This window comes from Malus sylvestris, chromosome 7, assembly GCF_916048215.2.
Source record: "Malus sylvestris chromosome 7, drMalSylv7.2, whole genome shotgun sequence".
NCBI classification, from domain to species: Eukaryota; Viridiplantae; Streptophyta; class Magnoliopsida; order Rosales; family Rosaceae; genus Malus; species Malus sylvestris.
Genome location: NC_062266.1, coordinates 21,025,182 through 21,033,279, shown reverse-complemented (window position 1 = coordinate 21,033,279; position 8,098 = coordinate 21,025,182). Strand labels below are relative to the sequence as shown.

The following is an 8,098-nucleotide window of genomic DNA, read 5'->3' as shown; positions in this document are numbered from 1 at the left end:
GGGGGAGAGAGCATAGCAAAGATTAAACTCTCAAAGGCTTGTCATTAAGGTTAAATTTGGAAATTCATAATAAAGAAATAGTTCAGTTCTAGAAATAATGTGTTTTTGCACTACTTCTATATGAAAAATTGGTTCATTAATCCTTTTCAAAAATAATGTAGGTTAGTTTGATTCAATTTCATAAATAATGTAGGTTATTTTGGTTCAGTCTCAAACACCATAGAAAGTAATGACAGCAACTTCACTCATTTCTCTTACTCAAACATTCTTTCATTTAACCCGATTTCCGACAAAACTCGAAAACAAAATTGACACTGATAGAGAAAAGTGCATGGCGTATAGCAAGAGGTTTGTCATGTATTTTTTTAGCATGGCACAAATTGCTTCCCTTTGCATCTCCTCCCCTTAAGGTCTATTTTTGGTTTGAATGCATGTGATGTGAGAAGTTCTTCCTTCCTTCCCATCTATATGCTATCTTCTAGTAATTAAATTTAGAACCCACTCAACATATTCCTCATTTATTTCCCATAGTCATATACTCTTTTACTTGCAGAACATTAATCATATATAATTATTATTCTTTTTAAACAAACAATATTTTTACACTAAGAGGGGGGGAGGAAGGCTAAGCTTCACAATGGTCTAGCAATAATATGGTTCAAATTCGCCTTTGGTGAGAATTGAACCTAAGACCTCTCACTTACAAGTGAAGAGGAATATCACTAGACCGTAATACCAAATAACAATCATATATAATTAAAATTAAATTGATTAAATCTCGATAGGAAAATTGGGCCAAGTTATGTATTTTATTTTTGCGTGATGGGGCTTAGGAGCTTCAACTACATTTATGGCGTGCATAAAAATTTATAAATGAAATTAAAGGAACTAAAATGAAAAAGAATATTTGCTTATTTACTAATTTATAAACTAGTAAACCAAATTAGAGAAATTGAATTGAGAAGGATTTAGATTGAGGAAGATTCAAAAACAAAATCGTGTTGAAATGCTTGTTGAAATATTTATAGAATCAAAGTAAGATTAATATAAATTTCACATATAAACTATTTATAAACTAAACATTGAATATTTCTTAAACATAAACACACCCTCTCTCCCACCCTCATTATTTCTTAAACTAACTATTTCTAAAACTGAACACGGATACTATACTATTTTTGAAACTTAACACTGATTATTTCTGAAACTGAACACGAGTACTATTACTATTTCTTAAAATAAGTATTGGTACTATTACTATGCATTAAACTGAACGTAACTATTTCTAAAATTGATCACAGGTACTATCACAATTTCTCAAATTGAACATTGGTACTATTACTATTTCTAAAACTAAACATGGGTACTAAATTATTTCTAGAACTAACTATTTATGAAACACAACACGGATACACTATTTCTGAAACTGACTATTTATGAAACTCAACACAGGTACACTATTTATAAAACAAACTATTTATGAAACTCAACAAAGGTATACTATTTATGAAACTGAAAACGAGTATGCTATTCCTAAAAACCGACTATTTATGAAACTAAAAATATATACGCTATTTCTAAAACTGAATATTTATGAAACTGAAAACACTATTTCTGAAACTTGGATGCACCACATCTGTAATTTCGATTGAAGGCTAAACCTTAGCAGTCCAAGTTGCAATTTTATTTGCATATGTTATTATATATATACATGCTTCTCATCCTTTTGAAAAAGGCACCTGCTTGATACGCCGAAGAACCTCCTCTCTCTTAGGCAACTTCTTTTTTGCTCTCATTACGCCCGACTGCAATGAAAAACTTCAAATACCCAGAAACAAAAAATTTCACATCCAGAACATTAAGAAACTACCAATTTAGCCTAGTATACCTATGATTACGAACAACATAATGAATGTAAACTTACACATGGAATTGATTACAAAGTCTTCATCAAAATCATAACCCAAGAGACACTAAGAAGTCAATAAAGAGGCACCAAAACATGGTTTACATCCAGTTGACTTCGGTTTAGTAAATAAATGTACGTACTACATCTTTAAAAGGATTATATGCAACGCCAGTGGCCAACTAGAGCTATAATCTTCATCATTTTTTGGTCAATGAGTTATCATTCTTGATCTTGGTATCCAGTTCAATGATTGCAGCATGCAGCTGATACATAAAAACAATTAAGAATTGAACAAAGAACACTAGGTTAGCATATGTGGATTTATCAATTAATGAGTACTTCTTCCAAAAAAATAAAAGAAGATTTGTTTTACTCACGCTAAATTACGTGGATATTCTCATCTAAAAAATAATAATAAGTGCAATTTTACGAAATAGGTTTAGATGAATTAAGGTAAAAATATCACTTTAGAAGAAAGATTCTAATTAAGAACAAGTCCAGGATTTCATGAATGTGTAGTGATGAAAAATAATAAAGTTGTGATTAACTAGTTAATGAAAGTGATTAAGATGAGTAATTAAGTAGACATGCACTTACACTGGATGTAAACCTTCAATGACAAGAATCTTGGGGGAACTTGATGAGCTCAGGAGGATCCAAGCGACCAGAAACATTGTTGTACAGGCTTCTCAACAGCCTTCCCTTCCTTGATTGCCTTCATCTGCTTATACATAAGATCCAAGTCGTTAGCTCTTGGGTCTAGCATCGTCACTCCTTTCTTCTTCCTCCATGTCATGTCTAGGGAATGGTATTCATCTAAGCATATTACCTCGTAGTGTTGCTGATAAGCATGTTGGAGTCAAACAGCCTGAAATATGCATTTGACAACTTCGCAATCAATTTCAACTTCAATGGACTAAAATTTGAGATAAAAACTAACATCTCACCTTGTAAAAAGAAATCATAGAGAGTATTGTATTTTTTATTTATTATTTTTGAAAATCATCGCTGAAGTTTTGATTGGATTTGGTAGACCCATCAAGTCATCACACCATAAAAAATCATCGTAAGAAGAAAAGAGAAATCAAACACTCCCAATTCATTAAAAAAAATATACAATCCCCCATTTATCCAAAAAAAATAAAAAATACATGGATGCACAAATACAGAGAGACCACAAACAGATTCATTATAAGCATGGATGAATTTACATCATGGAAGCACTAATAACTTTGCATTTATTCTCTCAGCCACAAACATCATAGAGATTACATGACAAAGTCATAAGTAAATCTGAAGCTACAGCACCGACAAAAGAAGGAATGGATGGAGTTTTTCTTTTTACCTTATCATTCATGAATCCGCAAACCTCGAGATCTCCGCCGTTTGTTTGTTCATCCTGTTCGTTCCCTAAATTCGTCATGGGCCTCGCGGGCATACCGGGAATTTACTCAAACATGAGATTGGTGGGTGTGGGCGTGCCACTACTAGATGCCGCTAGTAGACGGGTTTTAAATGATTGAGGTTGCACCTGAGATTGACTTCGAACCAAGAGATTGTGTCATTGAGTGGAAGTGGCTCAAATTAAGGTTCTTTGTTTGCCTTAAAGATAAGGACTTTACTTATATGGAGAGATGGAACAATATGTAAATGGCAAGGTTGCTGGAAATGTTCATGATAGAGGAAAGTGAATGACTAATATTGTAGATTGCTTGTAGATTAAATGACTTGAAATGAGTTGTACATAAAGACTACAAATGAGATTGATACTACTGGTGAGCAGCAGAGCTATTAAACTAGACAAAAGATGGCTTTTATGAAGGCTGATCCTAAAAATGATTGAGGTTGCGGGCTGACTACAGCTTCGTATGCAAATTTGGCTTGAGCAGAGTTTGTGTATTTGTTTGTTTGATTGGTTGAGTGTCCATAATCCTTGTACTTTTGCTCCTTTATATAGAGATATGAAAAAGCCCTTTGCTAAGAACATTGCACTTGCCCGAAAGAAGCTTGGTCAGCTTGCATGTGAAATAATATTTAAAAAGGGAAGTTTGTATCTCCACCACATGCTTTCATCACATGTCTCCACCACTTGCAATAAACTAACATTTAAAAGAAGTAAGGTGGCTTCTTTCACATGTTCTCTGCAAGAATGTCTATACGATGCCTTCCAATCCACTTGAAAGCATGCATTTGTCTTGATTAAACAAATCTCTTTGGCAAACCTCCACCACCCAAATAATAAGGAAATACATTATTATAATATCAAACTCTTCCACTTGCAGCCAAACATCTCTCCAAGTTTAATATTTTGTCCCATTATCCTCCAAATGTCATATTTTACCCAGATGACCCAAATAAGTAAAATGGTGCACATTTTAAGTGCAAACACATCCAATATGAAGCCATTGCCTAAAATCAAAGTGCCACAGAGCAAAAACATGCATGAGTAATGTATTGAGCTTTTCATTCCAATTCTTTGAACAATAAAATCAGAGATGAAGGATGGCAAATGCTTACCTTTGCGATATCGGAGAAAGGAATAGAGATGCTCCAGCTTAAGTTTGTGGGGAGGGGGTTGCAAATTTGCTGAAGGTATGTTTGCGGTTTGAGCATCTTGGTGGCTCTGGGTGGTTGAAGGATGATTGAGGTAGGGTTTGATATTTGGACGGAGAAGAAGTTATTGTTCCACCATTTTCAGAGTTTGACGAAGAAGAAGATATAAAGGAAACATACCAAATAAACAGGCAAGACTTAGACACTAGGGGTAAATTCGGAAGCTCGATATTTTTTTTGCTTAGGCCAGCTTTATTGAGTTGGTTTGGTATTAGGTTTTGTCCTAACCATTAAATAAAGTTATTACATGATTTTTTGTTAAAATTTAAAGTTTTGAAATCCTTTTTATTAGTTTTTCAATATATTAAAGGTTGATATAAACGTGTGTGATGAAACACAATAGTAATGGTTATAACTCACAAGTTTGGTTTGATTTGGTCTAATACTACACTTTTTTTTTTAATTTCGATCGTTGTATACATTTTATTCCATACCTTTGCTTGCTCGAGAAATTTTTTTCTATGGTGGTCTCACTGCTAACTAGCTTAACTAATACACATACTATAATATAGGTGGACAATATGATTGAGATTTGATGGACCCAGCTTATAACGTTAACAAATAAACTTAAGTGTTACAACATGAATAGAATGGTAACACGACGTAGGGTGAGAAAAATTTATCAGTCATGTTATATGAAAAAGTTTTACAACCGGTAGGACATGGTTAATTTGCTCTTTTGAATGGGACACATTGTGAATCTACTCCTGACTTATGAGGAAAATAAAGGCTTTTTAATGTGTAGTCTCAACATCGTCATGTGATGTTATATTGTTTCATAAATTGTAAATATCAGAATTGAGTTTATATTTTAGAAATTTTATTTGGACCCAACAATCTTATCTCTACACCCAACTAAAAACATTTTCTCTACTAAACTTTCAAGTTTGCCCTTAAATAAATAAGAATAAGAAAATAAACATTGGTGTTTTTATCTCTACACCTACTAACTCAAAAAAATGGCACACATCTGCACTTCTCCATTATTTCTTGCAAAACACACCCAAATGACAACAAAATATTCTCCTGAGTTCATCAACACGTAATAAGCTCGCCAAAAACCCTTGTTGCATGAAACCCTTAGCGACCCTCATTTATAATTTCAGCAAAGAAAACTTCTTACCAATTCGTTGGACATGAAACAAATTCCTACAATATGAGAAAAAAGCTTCCATGTCAGTGTCTATTTAGAAGAGATAGGTACAAGGGTTTCTAGCAAGCTGACTTGTTAGTTTTAATAATTTATGCAAGTAGCCAACTCCCAGATAATGGTTCAAACAAGCAAACATATCAGCCGAAAACCTACGCTGAAATTATAAATGAGGGCTAATAAGGGTTTCCAGTAAGCTGACTCGTTGATGAACTCGAGAGAATATTTTGCTGTTATTTGGATGGGTTTTGCCGGAAATAATGAAGGAGTGTACTGGTGTGCCAGTTTTGGAGTTATGTGCTGTAGAGATAAAAACACCAATGTTTATTTTCTTTTCTTTTCTTATTCTTATTTATTCATGGGTAAACTTGGAAGTTTGGTAGATAAAACTTGTTAGTTAGGTGTACAGATAAGATAATTTGGTCCAAATAAAATTTCCTTTTATATTTTATGATATTATGAGTAGACTGTAACGCTCGTGATAGTTTGACCGCCGAAGAATCTCTTGCATGTAAGTTTTTTTTTTTTTTTTTTTTAGGTAAACGCATGTAAGTTTTTCTTTTGTGAAGAGATTGCCAAATGCCAATCAATATTGGGTAAAGGTAATCAAACCTCGATCTAATCTCTAGTTAAACAAAAAGGGTTTTTTTTCATTAACATAAAGGTTGAGAATTGAGATCTAATGGCTATTACGCTCTGGACAAAAAGAGTACACAGGGGACCCAAAATACATGTTTTGTCAGAAGATCTAATGACCAAAATTTGAGATAGCAGTCATTAGTCACAGAAGAGGGCTTTGCACTTACAAGTTGGAAGTGTGGGTCTGATGCCGACATGAACCTTGAAACATCGTATTCCACAACAAAGGTCTTAAATGTTCAAATTTACCAGCAAATCCGTGGCTTTTGTGCAAATTTTGACCACGAAAAGATACAACGGACAGCTTCGGTTGGCCGGAGATTCAAGAAGCATGCCGGGGATTTCCCCAAAGACCAAACTGACATGGTCTGGGATCTTTCTGGTAAAGCAAATCCCCTAGTGTGTATATTTATATATCGAGAACAAACTTACGTTGTACAAGTATAATGTCATGTCATATCTTGTATCAATACTAACGTAGATCATCCCCCATTGTTTCACCATTTTCCAAGATTTCTTGTACTAGACGTGTAGGCTTATTAAAACTAGTATTTGCCTACACACTTTGTGTGTTTGAACACATTTTTTTAGAAAATGAGAAGGAGAGAGAGAGAGAGAGAGAGAGAGAGAGAGAGAGAGAGAGAGAGAGAGAATGTGGAGGGAGTGGAAGGTTTTTTTTTTTTTTAAATATTGGAGGTATTTTAACAACACATGTAGATGAGATTTCAATAAAAAACAGTAAAATTTGGACCTATGAAATTACATTATTACTCATCATTTTTTTTTTTAGTGATAGAAGACTAAGTAGTATTTTCACCTTCTTTTGGTTAACAAAGAGAATTTCATTAATTAATAGAGATTAAATAACAACACCGACACAGTGTTTTTTTTTTTAGAAAGTCTTTATCACCGAGACTTGGATAGATAACCAGTCGACCTCGACACAGTGCTGTTTATCCAAACTGAAGGAGTTCTGCGGTCGGCCTGTTCTACGACGATAGTGCTGTTTATCCAAACTGAAGGTATCACCGATTGCCTTCACAATGCTGTTTATCCAAACTAAAGGTATGTTGGCAAAAAAGAAAATAAAAATCTCAAGGTTGTTGAGAGGTTTCGCGTAGAGCGAGAGTTTGCGCATGACAGTTTGTGTGTTGAATTTGAGGGGGCTTGAATGATGCACCCCTCCCTATATTTATAGTAGCAAACCTGCTTCTGATCGAATCAAACCTATGCTCGGATTAGGACTCCTTACCCCGATCCAATCTTATCTCGGTCAGTCCTACTCCTATTAGGACTTTGAACTCAACCTCTTATCAGGCCGTATTCATTCCCAAATTTCAACATCCTCATCCTACCGAGACTCCTTATTGTATCAGGATTCAACTACCCATCCTGATAGGACACGGCCGGCCCCTGAGCAACATTTCCGGGCCGAGAACAATTCTAAACTCGGCCCAAACCAGTATTTTGGGCCCAAACACATGGATATTTAAAAAAAAAAAATAAACATTAAACATTAAAAAAATTAAAAAAATAAAAAAAATAAAAAAGGTGTCTTCTTCCTCAAACCCCCTCCTTTCTCTCTTCTGCACCTACCCAACCTTTGCACATCCATCATTCCCCCTCCCTCTTCGGCTCCACCCACTCAACCTTCATCCTCTTTGATGGCCCCGTGAGCTCGAATGAGCGTGCCCCACCTACCAAATTTGATGGCAAATCACCATAAAATCAACTGCAAATGTGGAGAAAAGTAGCAGATGGAGCCGTATTCACATCTCCAACTTCAT

The 8,098-nt window shown here is 34.6% G+C and overlaps 1 pseudogene; it reads right to left on the bottom strand.

Annotated features, from left to right (window-relative positions):
* Positions 1–2,117: 2,117 nt before the first annotated feature.
* LOC126628139 (phosphoribulokinase, chloroplastic-like) lies at positions 2,118–3,307 on the bottom strand (annotated as a pseudogene).
* Between the last annotated feature and the right edge of the window lie 4,791 nt (positions 3,308–8,098).